General features: G+C 44.4%; 1 protein-coding gene and 1 long non-coding RNA gene across 5 annotated transcripts in view; one reads left to right on the top strand and one right to left on the bottom strand.

Moving 5' to 3' along the window:
• SMG7 (SMG7 nonsense mediated mRNA decay factor) overlaps nucleotides 1-18,318 on the bottom strand; it is a 988,399-nt gene that overhangs the window by 132,392 nt on the left and 837,689 nt on the right. The window lies entirely within an intron of this gene.
• LOC122813142 overlaps nucleotides 4,609-18,318 on the top strand; it is a 16,681-nt gene continuing 2,971 nt past the window's right edge. Inside the window, exons 1-2 of one of the 2 annotated variants that reach the window (XR_006366644.1) lie at nucleotides 4,609-4,619; nucleotides 6,632-6,635. This is a non-coding gene — a long non-coding RNA (uncharacterized LOC122813142). Of the gene's footprint in view, nucleotides 4,620-6,631; nucleotides 6,636-8,787; nucleotides 8,799-12,570; nucleotides 12,573-18,318 lie in introns of those variants that run through there. The other variant, XR_006366643.1, reaches the window with a different exon arrangement.

Below are 18,318 nucleotides of genomic sequence, written 5' to 3'. Positions count from 1 at the left end.
AGGAGTACCTCAGAGGGAAGGAGGGTGGGTAATCCTGACTGCAGATGCATGCCTATCGGACATCTACATTTATGGTAGGTACAAAACTGTACTATGTCCTTCAAGGATGCATCTGCAGTCCTTACAAATGGGTAGAATACCATAGCCAAACTGGGGAGGAGGAGTAATAAGATTATGGTGTAGTTAAGATCCCTTGCAAAACAGCAGTGGCAAAACCTGCTCGGGATCTGGAGTATAAGGGTAAATTATAATGCTTGGCAAATGTATGCACGGAGCTCCAAGTAGCAGCCTCTAAAATGTCTTTGGTAGCCACTCGTAAAAAAAGCTGTGGTAGTGGCTGTAGCCCTTGTAGAGTGAGGTCTGATGTTTTCTGGAGTTTTCTTCCCATGGTAAGAGTAACAAAATCTAATGCAATTTCCTATCCACTTAGAGATTGTCTGTTTTGAAATTGCTTTTCCTTCCATTCCTGTTGCATATGCTACCAGTAGCTGGTCAGATTTTCTATTGCTCTTGGTTCTGTCCAGGTAGTAACGTAATTGTCTATGCACATCCAAGGTATGCAACAGTCTTTCTCCCCTGTTCTGTGGGTTGGGGAAGAATGTAGGTAGGTGGATAGCCTGGTTTAAAGATACCCTGGAGACCACCTTTGGCATAAAAGTAGGATTAGTTCTCATGGACACTATCTTGATGGAAGATCAGGAAGGGTTGTACTGCCATTAATGCCTGTAGTTCAGAAACCCTTCTTGCTGAAGTGATTGCAAGCAGGAAAGCAGTTTTCCATAAGTACTGTAATTCTGCTGTTGCTGCTGGCTCGAAAGGAGGGAGTGTCAACTTTTCTAGCACAAAGTTCAAGTCCCATGCTGGCAATGGTGGCTTTCTAGGTGGTTTTACATTTTTAATACCTCTCAGAAACTGCCTGAGCAGAGGATGTGAGAAGACTGGAGGATCCAAGTTGTATTATGCTGAAATAGCTGATGCATGAATCTTAATGGAAGAATAGGACAGGCCATTGTGGAAGAGCTCTGCCAAGTATTCCAGGATGTTAGCTATGTTTACCAGTGACACATTTTCTCCTTTTGTAGTACTCCAAATGAGATACCTTTTCCATTTTGCTGAATAATTTTTTCTTGTTGAGGGTCTGCGAGCCTCCAAGATGATGTCTTTAACCCTTTGAGATAAAACTGGATTATTTGGTCTTATGCAATGTTCCAGGCAGTCAGCTGCAGTGTTTTCAGGTTTGGATGCAGGGTTTTGAAGTTGTTCTGTGTTAACAGTAAGGGAACTAGGGGCAGAGGCCATATTTGTTCCCGAGACATACTCCTCAGTAATGGGTACCAATGTTGCCTTGGCCAGTCTGGAGCTATCAGGATGATCCTTGGACGGTCTTCTTTGATCTTCAATAGCACCTTGTGCATCAAAGGAAGAGGTGGGAATGCATATGCTGTCAGGTTTTTCCAACTGAAAGATAGGGAGTCCACTTTCCAAGCAAGTGGGTGGTACGTCCTCGTGCAGAATTTCTTCAGTTGGTGATTGTGTGGGGATGCAAATAAGTCTATTTCTGGTAGTCCCCATTTCCCTGTAATGGTTTTGAAGATGTCCGGATGCAGCATCCATTCGTGGGCATCCGTGGTAGTTCTGCTTAGGATGTCTGCTAGTATATTTTCTTTTCCTGGCACAAAAATTGCTTGTAACTGAATGTTGAAACTCAGGGCCACATTCCAGAGGTCCATTGCCATCCGGCATAGAGGGTATGAATGTGTGCCTCCCTGTTTGTTGATGTACCACATAACTGTGGTGTTGTCCGTCCTTATCAACAGTTGAGCCTGTCGAAGGAATGGCTTGAATGTCTGAATTGCCAGTTTTACTGCCAGCATTTCCTTTTGATTTATGTGTAGGTGCAGCTGGTCTTGAGTCCATAAGCCTTGTATGCACTTGTCCAGCATGTGCACCCCCCAACCGAGGTCTGAAGCGTCCGTTGTGATGGTCTGGCTTGGTTGAGTGCTGTGGAAGGGCAGTCCTTTGTTTGATTGACAGGCCTGAGCCCACCATTGGAATTCTTGCTTCAGGCATGGAATTATTGGAATTTGAGTTTCTAGGCTGTGCTTGTGCTGAGACCATAAATTCCTTAGGTACCACTGTAACTTTCTCATATGTAGTCTGGCATGTGGAATCAATATTATGGAGGATGCCATGTAACCCAGGGCTTGCAGGACTTTTCTTGCTGTTAGCTGGTTCTGCTTTGTTAATGCCATGAAGTAGATAGGGAGTTGTTCCTGTTTTTCTACTGTTAGGAATGCCATTTGTTTTGATGTGTCCAGCTCTGCACCCAAGAAGGTTATCCTTTGGGGTGGTATCAGCCTTGACTTTTTTATATTGACTGTGTATCCCAGGGCTTGCAGTAGATGAATGACCCTTTTCAAGTCTTTTGTTAACTTGTTTTTGTTGTCCGCTTGTAGCAGGCAGTCGTCCAGGTAAGGGTAGATTTGAATTCCCTGAAGCCTGCAATGAGCAATTACTGATGCCAGGCATTTCGTGAACACTCTGGGCGCAGTAGATAAGCCAAAGGGCAATGCTGAGAATTGATAATGCTCTGATCCTGCAAGAAATCTGAGGTATCTTCTGCAATTTGGTCGTATGGGGACGTGCAGGTATGCCTCCTTGAGATCTAGAGTTACCAGCCAAGACTCCTTGCCCAACATGGGAAGAAGTTGCTGTAGGGTCAGCATTTTGAATTTTGGGACAATGAGGTATGTGTTTAAAGCGGACAGGTCGAGAATAGGTCTCCATTGGTTTTCTTTTCTTGGTACCAGGAAGAGTCTGGAGTAAAATCCTTGCCCTTGTTCCATAGGTGGTACCTTTTCTACAGCTCTCATCCTTAGTAAGTGAGTTATTTGTTTTAGAGCTTCTGCTTTTTGATTTGGAGGTAGGTTTGGCATTCCTCTCTTCCTTGGTAGAGTATGGAAGTGAAACCTGTAACCTTGGTCTATTGACTGTAAAATCCATTTGTCTCTTGTGATGTAATGCCAGTTTACTGTAAATAAGGCTAGCTTCCCACCTAAGGGTGCTTCTAGTTGTTCCCTGGTAGGCGGTGCCAGTGCCAAGTCACTGTGATTGTCCTGTTGTAATGGTGGTGGCTGGATCTGTGGCTGTACCTCGCTGGTTGTTAGCCTGCCACTGGCGTCCCCTGTAGGCACCTCTGGATTGACCCCTGTCTCTTGAGCGCCTATTCCTGCCTCTCTGAGCTCTGGAGGTGTCTGGAAAGGACCAATTCTTGGAAGGCCAGTTCCTGCTAAACCTTGGAGGTTGGACTTGCAAGAAATCCTTGACTGTCTGGACTGATTTCGCTTTCCCCTCCACCTTCTTCAGCACCTGCTGTGCAGGGGTGCCAAACAAATTGAGCTTATCCATGGGAGCATCTAGGAGCTTTGATTTAACATGGTCTGGTAAGGACTGCTCTTTTAACCATGCATGTCTTCTGATCACTGTACCAGTCATGGCTGATCTAAAGGAAGCCTCTAGTGCATCATAGCCGCATTTTAAGGAATGATTACTGACCTGCTGAATGTTATGTACCATTTCCTGAACAGATTTTTTGCCTAATGGTTCATCCGAGGACAGCTTTTTAGTTAACTGGTCTAACATAAATTCTTGATACTGAATCATGTGGAATTGACAGTTCAAGGCCCTAGCTGAAAGAGTAGCAGAAGTGTAAATTTTTTACCCCATCTCTCTAAGGCCCTAGATTCCCTTTCAGAGGGGAGGGGGTTTTTGGCAGAGGTAGCTGCTACAGCCTTAGGTCCCTGGGAGATAGTTTCGGGATCTGCAAATGGAGCCTAATACAAATGATAATGTGTGTCCGGAACCCTGTAGTACCTATCGGGCTTAGCAGGGGCCGGAGGGAGAGAATCAGGAGGAGTACAAGCATCATTAAATGCATCATCCACAACAGTAAGTACTGGAGGAATGGCTAAAGGCCTATGCTGTGGCAAATGCAGAAAGGTTCTAAGCCTTTTCCTAGAGTCTGAAAAATCCTGGCCCTGCCATTGAAATTGTTCCCTCATAGCATGCAAGGTTTCCCCAAAGGAAAATTCCTCAGGCGGAGAGGCAGAAGGAATGGACTCTTCAGCATCAGAGTCTTCATAAGGAGAAAAAGGACCCTCTGGAGGGTTAGAATTATCTGATTCATCAGAGGAGTCATTTGTAGAAACTGGCTCAGGGGGCTCTACTCTAGGCCTCTTCTCAGGAGGTGGGTGAGAGGCCCTGTCTGGGTGAGGTTGGGATCCCCGATCAAAGAAATGAGATCCTCTGCTAGACTAAGCATTTGTGAACTAGAGCTAGGCCTGTGAGAGGGGGTCTTAGCAGGCACAGTTTTAGTTGATTTTGCTGCTTTAGCCCTGGCAAAGGCCTTAATCGACATGGTTGCAGGTGGCCTAGCAGCTCCACGTGCAGGTGTAGAAATATCCAAAGGGATAGTATCAGATAAATCCTGAGAACCTGCAAGAGCGGGTGGGATTTCAGTAGCAGATTCTACCATGCTGGATGAGGCCTCGGCAGGAGGTAAGCTTTCGGCCGAAGGAAGAACCGTAGACTCTGTTTCAGCCGAAACCGAGACACTCGCGGTTGGCTTAACCGCGGTTTCGGCCGAAACCGCGGACCGCGAGTGTCGGTCCTTTTCCTTGCGTTTTTTGGATATTTGCGTAGTCGGAGTCTCCGACGGCATAATGTAAGCAAAAGCGGAGCCGAAAAACTCCTCAGCAAATTCTGACCGACGTCTAAGCGTCCGTCAGTTGAAAGAAGCACAGGCTAGACAAGCTGCTACGTCATGGTCTGGGCCTAAACAAGGTAAGCAGTACGAGTGGAAATCTTTATGAGGTATTTGTTTCCCACAAGTTAAACAGTTATTCACTTTTTCTGACATCGGCTGAGGCAAGAAAGAGTCCCCAACGGGTACTTAGCTTTAGAAGTCTTCGGTAGTAGTAATCTCTGGTTCTGACCGACCGGCACTTGCGAACAGCTTCTGCTTCGGGCGCCACGTGGCAAGAAAGACTGAGGAAGATGGCGTCGGCTGATACCTTTATACCCGAATAACTGCAGCTATGACGTCGGGTGAAGTGCGACATCAGCAGAGGCCAGACCCAGACTTTGGAATCCGGCCGACCGAAGGGCTGCCTGACGACAGGACAACCCATTTGTAAGGACTGCAGATGCATCCTTGAAGGACATAGTGCTAGTTTTCCCCCCAAGGGGGCTGCCAAGAGTATTGCTTGGCCAGATGAGGTGGAAGTCATTGAGTTTGCCTTCTGGTGGATTGAGACCGGTCTTCTCCTCCCTTCTGTGTTGCAGTGCCCCATTGGAGAGGTTTATACTGGGCTTGTGGTTGTCCTCTGCCCCTTGCATGTCTGTATTTACCCCTCTGTGGTCTGTCAGAAGCTGGAAAGGACCAATTTTTTGTTGGCCAGTTTCTGCTGAAGCGAGGGGGTTGTACCTGTAGGAAATCTTTGACTGTCTGCATAGATTTTGCCTTATCCTCCATTTTCTTCAAAACTTCTTCTGCTTTAACTCCAAAAAGAACATCCTGCTGTAAAAGGGAGCATCTAGTAGTTTTGCTTTAACATGATCAGGCAGTTTGTTCCTTTAACCAAGCATGCCTACGTATAACACACCCAGTGACAGCTGCTCTGCAGGAGGCCTCCAGAGAATCAAACCCACATTGTAAGGTATGTTTCCCACCTGCTCAGTGGCGTGCAACAGATCCTGTACTTCTTTCAATTCAGACTGTTGAGGGAGAGTGGTTATTCTTTGCGTTAACTGAGAAATTAGAAATTGCTGATACTTAAGCATGTGAAATTGGCAATTCAGTGCCCTCATAGCTAGTGTGGCTGAGGTGTAAACCTTTTCCCCCCACCTGTCTAGTGCTCTGGAATCCCTCTCAGAAGGTACTGGGTTTTTAGCTATAGAAGCCTTAGCCCCCTTGGGACCCTGGGAGATAGTCTCTGGATCAGCTACAGGGCTTTTGTAAAGAAATTTGTGGGAATCAGGCACTCTATAGTATCTGTCAGGCTTAGCCGGAGCAGGAGGTAGAGAGTCTGGGTTGAAACTGGATTCTAAGTAAACATCATCCACAATGTCCAAAACTGGTGGGATGGCAAGTGGTCTGTGTTGGGGTAGTAGAAGAAACTCTCTGAGCCTTTTCTTCAAGTCAGAGTAGTCCTGACCTTCCCAGTGAAAATGTTCATTCATAGTGTGTAAAGTTTCCCCAAAGGAGTAGTCTTCAGGAGGAGAAGCTGAGGGAATAGAGTCCTCAGCATCAGAATCTTCATAAGGAGAGGAGTAATCTTGGTCCTCAGAGGAGATGGAGAAATGGACACTTGTTCAGAGGATGCATAATCTTCCTCTTGTCTAGGCCTTTTGTCAGGAGGGGGCTGGGAACCCCTGATTAAAGAAATCAAATCTTCAGCCATTTTGAGCATCTGTTTCTTAGGCATGGGGCATTGAACAGGAGACTGAAGTGCAGTCCTTTTAGATTTAGTAGGAGTCTTCGTCTTAGAAAACGTTTTAATGGTGAGGGTTGTCTGTCTGAAAACGCCTTCAGAAACCGATGGCGTTTCTGTAGCACCAATGTCCTTTGTAGCAATGTCGTCGGAAGGGCCTGAACTAAATGGCTGCATTGGCCTGGTGCATTCCGCCAAAAATTCCATAGCGGTCTCAGGTTCCAGATCTGCGGTAGTCAGGGGCTGCGTCGGAGCCTCACTGAGGACCGGAGACCGGCTCAGCCGAGGCCTCGGAATCTGGCTTAGGCATGGGCTGTCTGTCCTTATCCTTGTGTTTTTTTGTGCACGCCAGTAGTCAGTTGCTCTGATGGCATGGTGTAGTTAAATTTCCTACCGAAGTAGTGTCGTGCGAAATCAAAGCGTCTTTCAATAGTACGCTTATTAAACCTAGCACAAAACCGACAAGTAGTGACGTTGTGGTCTGGGCCTAGGCAAGGTATGCAATAAGAATGAAAATCCCTATGAGGTATTTGCTTCCCACAAGAAATACAATTGTTAACTTTTTCTGACATCGGTCTGAGGCAAAAAAAGTTTCCCCAACGGGGTACTTAGCTTTATAGAAGACTTCGGTCTGAAATTCGAAAATCTCAGGAGTCGGCCGACTGGCACTTGCGAACTGTTTCTGCTTCGGGCATCGCGCGGCAATAAAGACGGAAGAAAATGGCGTTGGTTGCATTATATATACCCCTGGCGCACTGACGTCAGGAAAGAGGCGACAGCAACCGACACCGGACCAAGACTTTGGAATTCCGGCCGACTGCAGGACCGCCTGATGACAGGATAACCCAAGTGTGATGACTGCAGCAGGGTAACACGATGAACATCTAGGTACGTACTAGCCAGTAAGAGGGGAAGGAGGGTAACCTGGACTGCAGCAGTGTCTACACTCGAACATCTACATTATGGTAGGTACAAAACTGTACTATGTTCATCGTGTGACACTGCTGCAGTCATTACACTTGGGTAGAATCCCAAAGCTAAGGTAGGGTGGTTGGTTCTATAAGGCATTAGGGATGGCTATAAGGCCCTGCAGCACTGCAGAGGCGAAGCCAGCTCTGGATTTAGAGTATAGAGGCAGATGGTAATGCTTGGTGAAGGTATGCACAGAACTCCATGTTGCTGCTTCCAAAATATCCTTGGTAGGTACTCCTCTGAGGTAGGCAGTTGACTTGGCTGTTGCCCTGGTGGAGTGAGATCTAATGCTGTTAGGCACAGGTTTTCCATGGTGCGTACAGCAGAAACGTATGCAATGTCCTATCCATTTGGAAATGGTCTTGTTTTGAAATAGCTTTGCCCTGAGCTGCTGCAGCATATGCTACCAATAATTGCTCAGATTTTCTGAAAGCTTTGGTTTTGTCCAAGTAGAAGCACAATTGCCTGTGAATGTCCAGTGAATGCAGTAGTCTTTCCCCTTTATTCTGTGGTTTGGATAAAAAGTAGGCAAGTGAATGGTTTGGTTTAGAGACCCACTTGAAACCAGGTTAAGTTCTTAAGGACACCCTGTCCTGGTGGAAAATGAGGAAAGGTTCCACTGCCATTAGTGCCTGTAATTCTGAAACTCTTCTTGCAGACGTTATTGCCAGGAGCAGAGCAGTTTTCCAAGAAATGTATTTTAATTCTGCCGTGCTAGCTGGTTCAAAAGGTGGTAAAGTTAATTTTTCCAAAACAAATTTGATGTCCCAAGTTGGAGTAGGTGCTCTACGGGACGGTCTGATGTTTTTAGCCCCTCTGAGGTACTGTTTTAGCAAAGGATTAGAGAAAATTGGTGGATCCGTGTTATAATGTGCAGAGATGGCAGAGGCGTGGATCTTGATGGATGAAAAGGAGAGGCCTTTGTCCAGCATCTCAGTCAAATATTGTAGTATCTGAGGAATGTTTGGCACAAGAGGATCAAGGCTGTGAGCCTGGTTCCAGGCACAGAATCTCTTCCATTTATCCGAGTAGGCTTTCCTGGTACTAGGCCTTCTGGCCTCCAGAATGACATCCATAACTGCTTTGGAGAGAGGCATTGCTTGCGTGGCTAGGGAATCTTCCATGCAGCCAGGTTTAGTGTCTTTAGCTGGCTGCTGAGTAACTGACTGTTGTGCTGCGACAGCAGATGTGGTATTTGAGGCAAAATCCAGGGTGGTCCTTGTGCTAAGTTTTTTAAGATTGGGTACCAGTGCTGGCGTGGCCAGTCTGGTGCAATCAGGATAATTTTTGGCTCTTCTTGCCTGGCTTTTATGAGTACCTTTGGGAGAAGAGGCAGTGGTGGAAAAGTATATACTTGTAGGTTTGTCCAGCTGAATGAGAGGGCATCCACTTTCCATGCTTGCGGATGGTAACTCCTTGTGCAGAATTTCTTTAGCTGGCAATTCATTGGGGAGGCAAACAGATCTATGTCCGGGCTCCACCATTTCTTTATCATTCTGAATATTTGAAGATTCAATTCCCATTCGTGGGGATCCATGATATTTCTACTTAAGTCATCTGCCAGTGTGTTTTTCTCTCCTGGCAGGAATTGTGCTTGTAGATTAACTTGATAGTTTATAGCTGTGTTCCACAAGGTCATGGCTTGTCTGCAGAGGGGGTAGGAGTGAGTGCCCCCTTGCTTGTTTACATACCACATAACTGTGGTGTTGTCCGTCTTTAGTAGTAGTTGTCCTGGATGCAACAGGTCCTTGAAAGCTATAAGGGCATTTTGTACAGCTAGCATCTCTTTTTGATTGATGTGAAGATGCCTTTGTTCTGCGGACCACTTGCCCAGAATACATTTTTCTCCTATGTGTGCTCCCCAGGCGTAATCTGATGCATCTGTTGTCAGTGTTTGCCTGGCTGTGGGTTGAGTGAAAGGCTGTCCCTTGTTGAGGTGACAAGCTTCAGCCACCATCAAAACTCCTGTTGAAGGCAAGGTATTAGTGGTATAACTTTCCAAACTTTGACAGTGTTGAGACCATACATTCTTTAGGTACCATTGTAGTTTCCTCATATGCAGTCTGGCATATGGAATTAGTAGTATGCAAGATGCCATGAAGCCCAAGGCCTGCAGAATTTTTCTTGCAGGGAGTCGGGTCTTTGTTGCCATCAATTGAAAGTATTGTGTCAGTTGTCCTTGTCTGGCGTGAGAAAAGCCATCTGGGCTGTTGTGTTCAAGCTGGCACCCAGGAATATCATCTCTTGTGAGGGCACTAGTTTTGATTTCTTTTCGTTTACTGTGTACCCCAGGCAACTTAACTTTTTTACAAACACCAGATGCTGTAGAAGAATGTCCTTGCTCTCTGCTTGAATCAGGCAGTTGTCCAGGTATGGGTAAATTTGAATTCCTTTCTGCCTGCAAAATGCAATTACTGGTGCCAGGCACTTTGTGAAGACCATGGGCGCAGTAGATAATCCAAAGGGCAGTGCAGAGAATTGATAGTGCATTGGACCAGCTAAGAACCTGAGGTATCATCTGCAGTTTTGTCTGATAGGGACATGCAGGTATGCCTCCTTGAGGTCCAAAGTCACGAGCCAAGCTTGCTTGCCTAGCATGGGAAGAAGCTGCTGTAATGTCAACATTTTTAATTTCGGAACATCCAGGTAAGTGTTTAGTGAAGAAAGATTCAGAATGGGCCTCCAGGCTTCGTCTTTTCTGGGAACCAGAAAGAGTCTTGAGTAAAATCCTTGCCCTTGCTCCTGTGGTGGTACCTTTTGAATAGTTCCCATGTTCATGAGTGCCATAATTTGTTTTTGGGCCTCTGCCCATTGATTTAGTGGCAGATTTGGCATTTCTTTTAATCTTGGCAGAGTGTGAAAGTGGAATCTGTAACCTTTTGAAATAATATTGAGAACCCATTTGTCTTGGGTGATCATATGCCAATTGTGATAAAAAAGTGCCAGTTTTCCTCCCAAAGGGGCTGCCAAGAGTGAGTTGTTTGGCAGCTGGAGTGGGAAGTCATTGGGGCTGTTTTTTATACGGTTGGTGCCTGTCTTCCCCTTCTTTCTGGCCTGATGCACCACATTGTCGAGGCCTGTAAGGACCTTGTGATTGACCTCTACCCTCTTGGATGTCTGTATCTGCCTCTTTGAGGTCTGTCATTAACTGGAAAGGACCAATTCTTTGTTGGCCAGTTTCTGCTAAATCGAGGAGGCTGAACCTGTAAGAAATCCTTCACTGTTTGCATAGATTTTGCCTTATCCTTCATTTTCTTTAATACCTCTTCTGCCTTAACTCCAAATAAAACATCCTGCTGTAAAGGTGCATCCAGTAATTTAGATTTAACATGATCTGGTAACATATGTTCTTTTAACCATGCATGTCTTCTAATGACAGAGCCTGTAGCTGCTGCTCTTCATGAGGTCTCTAAAGAATCAAAACCACATTGCAAAGTATGCTTTCCCACTTGTTCAGTGGCATGCAATAAATCCTGCATTTCCTTAAAATTAGGAGGATCTGTATCTGGAAGCATTTTTTGTTTCAACTGAGATCAAAAATTGCTGATATTTTAGCATGTGAAACTGGCAATTTATGGCTCTCATTGCTAAAGTTGCAGACGTATATAATTTCTTTCCCCATCTGTCTAGTGCTCTGGAATCTCTGTCAGAGGGAACTGGGTTCTTTGCTGATGAGGCCTTAACCCCTTTGGGTCCCTGAGAAATAGTTTCAGGATCAGCAACAGGGCTTTTATACAGAAAATTGTGAGAGTCAGGGGACTCTGTAATATCTGTCCGGTTTAAGTGGAGCTGGAGGTAAGGAATCAGAATTTAAGCTGGATTCAGTGTACATATCATCCACAATATCTAGCACTGGTGGAACAGCCAGGGGTCTGTGTTGAGGTAATAATAGGAAGTCTCTGAGCCTTTTATTGGATTCTGAATAATCCTGGCCTTCCCAATGGAAATGCCCCCTCATGGTTTGTAAGGTTTCCCCAAAGGAGTAGTCCTCAGGCAGAGAGGCTGATGAAATAGATTCCTCAGCATCAGAATCCTCATAAGGGGGTAAAGAGTATCCCAGGTCTGAGGATGAATCTGAGGAAATGGACCCCTGGTCGGATTAATCATAATCTGCATCCTGTCTAGGCCTTTTATCAGGTGGGGGATGGGAACCCCTGATCAGAGTGATTAGGTCTTCGGCCATTTTGAGCATTTGTTTCTTAGGCATGGAGGCCTGTCCTGGAGAATCCTGTACTTGTTTCTTAGTTTTTAAAGGAGGCTTTGACTTAGAAGAGGGTTTAATGCTTAGCTGAGTAGGTCTGACCCTCTGAAGCTGCGGATAGCTCAGGTACTTCGGATCCCTCTGCAGGATCGGTTTCGGTCTGTTGAAAAGCTAATGCATCCGAAGGCCCAGCCATCTCCATGTGGGGGTCGGGGCCGGCCTGTGGTTCTGCAGAAGCGGTCGTCAGGGGCTGCGAAGGCGCCTCACTGAAAACCGGAGAACCGGTGACTGGCCTAGAAGAGGCTTCGTCGTCAGTTTTGGGCCTCGGATGCCTGTCCTTGTCTTTGCGCTTTTTATGAATACCAGTCGTCGTAAGTTCCGACGGCATGGTATAATTAAATTTTCTGCCAAAGTAATGTCGGGCAAAATCAAACTGATGTTTAATAGTGCGCTTATTAAACCTAGCACAAAACCGACAACCAGTAACGTCGTGGTCTGGGCCTAGGCATGGGATACAATAAGAATGGAAATCCTTATGAGGTATTTGCTTCCCATAAGAAATACAGTTATTAACTTTTACTGACATCGGTCTGAGGCAAGAAAAAGTTTCCCCAACGGGGTACTTAGCTTTGTAGAAGACTTCGGTTCTGGATTCGGAATGAAATCTCAGGAGTAGGCCGACTGGCACTTGCGAACTGCTTTTGTTTCGGGCACCGCGCGGCAAGAAAGAATGAGGAAAATGGCGTCGGCTGCATCTTCTATACCCCTTTCGCACTGACGTCAGGGAGGAGGCGACAGCAACCTACGCCGGACCAAGACTTTGGAACTCAGGCCGGCTGGGGAACTGCCTGACGGCAGGATAACCCAAGTGTAATGACTGCAGCAGTGTCACACGATGAACATGAGATGTTAAAGGAATTAGCCTAGATACTTTATCAGGGAATACAGCAATTACAGCAGGGTCTGCCAGGGGTGGCTTTACTGGGAATTTCTGCTCATCTGGAACTTTGTAGAACCAGTAGGCCTGGAAACCTTGGCCTATTTTTGTGGTGGTTCCGTCAGAGTGGCCGATTCGGGAACCATCCTAAGTGCAGATTTTTGAGCCTATTGTTTTCTAAGTATAAATTAAGGGTGGCCAGATGGCTACAGAGGGTCTTGGGTACAAAAGACTTACAAATGGAGCAAGCGGTATGGTCGTGCTCCCGGCCTAGACAAAAGAAGCAGCGGTCGTGTGCATCTTTTTGCGGTATCTGGCACCCGCATCGGCATTTACCCTTCTTAGCTGACATCAGCTAATGGTAACTACAGCAATGAACCTCAAGCAAATAAAGGCAAAAATCCACAACAGGGTACTTAGCTTTACAAGTCTTTGAGTAAAGAAGTGAAGTGATCGATGTGACGTCGACTGTGGCTGAAAAGTTCTGGGGTCTGTGCGTCACATTTAAGGTGCCTGGTTTACGGCCTTTCGTGTGACGTCCCATGCACCTACGGCAGACAGGCTTAAGCTTTTGTATAGGAGCCGGCATTCAGGTCGTCTGAGGTAAGGAATCCCACATTAAGAATACTGCAACATAGGAAAAGAAGGACATCATCTATTCCTGGGGAACTTTCCTGTAGATTGGTTATACATAGACATTTTTATCTCATCTCCTCCCATCCTGTCAGTAATTTAGTCTCATCTACCTCTAACTTTCTCATATTTAATTCTTCCACAAACATTTCCATTTGTACCTTTTCTTGATTTCCATACTTCTCTGCTTTATACAAATTTTCATAAAATTTCTGAAATTTCTAATATTTCTACCGGGTCTCTTATCTTCCTCATTATAGGCTCCTTAAGCTTGGTGACTGCCCTTTCCACTTTCTGTTGCTTGAGTTGTGCTAAAAGATTTTGTACATTAGAATTATCAAAAAAAACTGTTGCTTAACAGCAATCTTTCTAAATTTGTACATATTATTGAGGTAATCCCTTATTTTCTGTTTAGTATTCTGCAGTTGCTCCTTTTCTTGTTCTGAGAGATTCTCCCTACTTTGCATCACTTAAACAGTTGGCAATCTAAATTCTTGTTACTGTTTAACCATATCTCCATTTCTTTTATTTCTAACCTAGTTTTAAACTCCACTTTATCCTACTCCTTAGCTATGTTTTTTGAAGATAATTCTATCTTCTCTAGTAGCTCCTGAATTAATTCTACAACCCATTCCTTAAATTCCTCTCTTTTGAACAGACAGGTGGGAAAGCAACAGTGTCTTATTTTTATTTCATTACCTTGCATTTTTATTATAGTTATAGGTGCACGATCTGAAGTAGTTATTGGGTGCGTTTCAAGACCTTCAAATAAATGCACATGTTCTTGTGAGATATAAAATCAACCTAGCCTAGCCCAGTTTTTGTATCTCAGTCAGTAATATGTAAATTCACTCCGAACTCCTAGTACTGAATTCACATATTCCATGCCAAACATTTTCATAAATTTCTTCAAAAATCTACCCTCCCTTGTTACATTTTCCCATTTAGCCCCCCCCCCCCCCCCCGATACATCTTCACTGTTGGAAACCAAATTCCTGTTTCCACCTATAAGTAATATTCCTTGCTGAAAGATTACTTCTCCCCAAATTTTCTTAAGCTCCATTATATCAGTTTTAGGGGGGATGTAAATGCATGCCAGTGTAACCCTCCTCCCTATCCAGTAGCCCCTTAGTACTATGTATCTTCCATTATCTTTTTTTTCCCTCTTCTATCACTACTGGAGCTCCTCTTGCAAATAATACAAGTAATCTTCTCCTTTGGCCCAGACATTCCGCTGAATAACCATCCTGAAAACCTTTCTTTATCAAATTCACATGTTCAAGTTCTTTCCAGATGGGTCTCCTGTAGCATAGCTATTTGCACTCTACATTTTTTAAATATAGTTCATTACTCTTTCTTTTTATATTTATATGTAAGACCATTCAGATTGAAATACAATACAGACAGCATACTTTTCTTATATAATTATCACCACCTTTTATATACAACTGGTCTTTTGCTAAATGTGTAGTTCAAACTTTTATGTTACACATACATACTGTCCGCCACTCAGCTTAGTCTTTTATACAGTTGTTGCATGTCATATCCATTTGCACCTATGTCACACCTTACGTAACATTTTTTGAAAGACTTCAAACAAAACAAACCACCCCCCCAAAATCCCTGCTAAAACATCTGAACTTAACACACAAAAGTGTGTACATCTTCAAATATTGAAGTTTTTGCTTCCAAATCAGAACATAAGTTCCACGTTGATAGCTACACAGACAGGCTAAAGTTAACCAAAAAAAGGTCATGCTAAGATGCACGGTACAGCCTGTGCTATTAGTAAGTGCTACTTGATTTTGTGCATCTTTATAACTCTCCCAGTTGAGAAAACACTTGAATGCTTTCAATAAACACTTTCTCCAAACCATTTCTCTTTATCAAACGGTCTTCTAGTAACATGCAAACCAGACAAAACTGCTAAGAGTACCTTGTTTATCAGAAAAAAGTTGTACAGCATTCAGTATTCTTCTTAATTTACACACTTTATAATAAACTTGTTACTGGACAACGCCTAGGGTTTTCACCCAGTCATTTCCCTATGCAAGCATGGGAAAAAGCACACTGATTTTTCTTTTGTCATACTCTCTTAACCAGACCCTTCTGCTCCCTCCTCGTTTTTTTCATTGCAGTGCCTACATTTCTCAAAACTGAGCAAAGAAAAAAGAAGGGTGAACAAGAAAAAAAAAAAACATCCCCACTGCAGTTAAAAAAAAAAACAGAGAACTTTAGTTCAAGTCTAACTGTTTTTGTATCATCTTTAAAAATGTCACAGCTGGGAAAACTCCTGATTGTTTTCAGGGAACATTATTTCCTAGTCAATTTCTGTTCTTTTTTTTTTCTTCTTTTCTCTCAGCCAATCCCCTTCCACCAGACTGTCGCCAGTTTCTCTTTACCAGATTGTTTCCTTTGAGCCATGAAGACCAGCTGCAGAAATGCTACTTAGTATACATAACTGCAAGTGATATAGGAAAAAAAAACCCCTTAAATTCAATATTTTTCATTTACTTGCTCTCGGTCTTAACATAAAGGTCCTTAATAAGAAGTTATGTACCTACCATAACGTTCCATGTTAGTTGTCTTCTTCTCGCCTTCTTTCTTGCTGGATGAGTTCGGAGCCGATCCTCGGCTCCGACTCGGCCAATACTAAAGCTAGAGAGCTAATTCCACCGGCTTGAGGCTCCCCTATATCCCACAATGCTAGGCAGTAACTACTCAGATCTCGTTTGATAGCTAGACCAAGCAATTCTAGTCTCCATAGTATGAAGAAAGGTAACCCACCTCTATATAAACCTGAGTGTAAGGTATCCCAGACCTAACAAAAGGGGAAATAGAGGTGGTAGAACGTGTGGGAATGACAACTTCCAGAGGAAGATCACAAAATTAATTAAAAAGTAGCAGGCAGATAAAACAGGAAATCCAATTGTGAGAAAGCAGACAACCGACTCCACGGCAATAATCCCTACGTATTTTATTGAACAACAATACAAGAAAGAGGTCTCCAGGGTGGAGATGAAAGCGCTCAATCCTATTTCAGCTTTCTTGTATTGTTGTTATTCAATAAAATACGTGTGGATTATTACCGTGGAGTCGGTTGTCTGCTTTCTCACAATTGGATTTCCTGTTTTATCTGCCTGCTACTTTTTATTTTTGTTTGGTTGCTGAATTTTTGGTTCACAAAATTAATTCCTATCGGTCTGTCCAGGCTTGGGGGAAGGAGGGTGGGACGCAAGAAAGAAGGCGAGAAGAAGACAACTAACATGGAACGTTATGGTAGGTACATAACTTCTTAATGTTAAGTTGTCCATCTCGCCTTCATTCTTGCTGGATGGGACCGCGTCCCTAGCACCTTATCCCGGGTGGCCTATCGGAACAGACTCTTGAGAACAGTGGAATGGTTTCTGGAGACCATGTCCAATTTGTAATGTGAAATGAAAGTATGAGGAGAAGCCCAAGTGGCTGCTGCATAAATGGAATCTATTGGCAGCCTATCCTGAAAAGCTACGGATGTAGCTAATGCCCTAGTTGAGTGAGCTCTAGGTCTTGAAGGTAGTTTTTGATGTCTGATCTCATAGATGAAGGTAATTGTAGAGGTGAGCCATCTTGAAAGGGATACTTTAGTAACTGGAAGGCCCAATTGCCCTTCCGCATACGATAGAAAAAGCTGATCAGATTTCCTAAATTGTTTAGTCATGTCTAAATAATATCTAAGTTGGCAGTGACCATCCAGAAAATGCAGCTTTTGTTCCGACCTGTTGGAATAGTTAGGGAAAAAGACGGGGAGATCAATCATTTGGTTTAGGTTTGTTTGAGAGGAAACCTTAGGATGGATTAGTACGGAGGGATACCCTATCTTTGTGAAACACCAAGTAAGGAGGACGACTGCACAGAGCATGGAGTTCAAATACCCTTCTCGTTGAAGTTATGGCTACCAGAAAAAGTGTCTTCCATGAAAGCAACTTCAGAGAACATGAAGCCGCTGGTTCGAAAGGGGGAAGGATTAAGGATGCCAGAACCAAGTTCAAGTCCCATTGAGGCGGGGGATCTTTGATTGGAGGTTTGAGAAGAAAAACGCCCCTTAAAAAGTCTTTGCGGAGCTTGTGAGCCATGATGCTAGACTCCGAGACACCTACATGATAATTAGATATAGCAGCCAGTTGAACTCTAATGGTAGATGAAGAAGAGCCTAAATGAAAGAGTACTGCTAGAAAGTCTAGAATAGACTGGATAGGTGCAGTGAAGGGATCTATATTTTTTGATGTTGCCCAAAAGGAGAAGCGTTTCCATTTGCTATTATAAATCTTCCGGGTAGAAGATTTATGAGAGGCTATCAAGATATCTTGGACCGAGCGAGATATTAAGGGAAGCCTGGCTAAGGTCGGAATCGGAGAAACCACGCTGTGAGGTTGAGAGAATGAAGAGATTTGGTGCAGCTGGCCCGATTGGTGGGTCAACAGATCTGGCACTGGGTCGAGATGCCAAGGCTGCTCCAAAAGGTAACGATGAAGGAACGGAAACCATATCTGTCGAGGCCAGTAAGGGGCAATGAGGATCATTGTCACTCTCAAGGCGAAGGCTTTCTGAATTAGTTGAGTTATCAGTGGAAAAGGGGGAAAAGCATACAGAAGTCCCCAGGGCCAATCGTGGACTAGAGCGTCTCTGGTGGGATGGCCTGGTAACGGGAAGAGAGTGAAGAAGTTGTGACACTTGCTGTTTTGGGGAGTAGCAAAAAGATCGCAGCAAGGCTGGCCCCATCTTTGGAATACTTCTTCCAGTACTGACTTCTTCAGAGACCACTCGTGGGGCATGAGAATTGCCCTGCTCAACTTGTCTGCAATCACGTTGCACTTCCCGGGAATGTGCGTTGCTACCAGAAAACGCTGAGAAGAGATCGCCCATTGCCAAAGTCTGAGTGCCTCTCGACATAAGGGGTATGATCTGGTTCCGCCTTGTTTGTTGATGTACCACACTATGGACATGTTGTCCGTCTGAATTGCAATAGTCCCTGTGGGAAGAGAGTCGTGAAGGGCTTGCAACGCTAAAAGCACTGCTCTCATCTCTAAGACATTTATGTGCAA

Source organism: Protopterus annectens, chromosome 10.part0 (assembly GCF_019279795.1).
Source record: "Protopterus annectens isolate FY-2018-M chromosome 10.part0, PAN1.0, whole genome shotgun sequence".
In the NCBI taxonomy this organism is placed as follows: domain Eukaryota; kingdom Metazoa; phylum Chordata; order Ceratodontiformes; family Protopteridae; genus Protopterus; species Protopterus annectens.
This window is presented reverse-complemented; position numbering and strand designations above follow the sequence as displayed.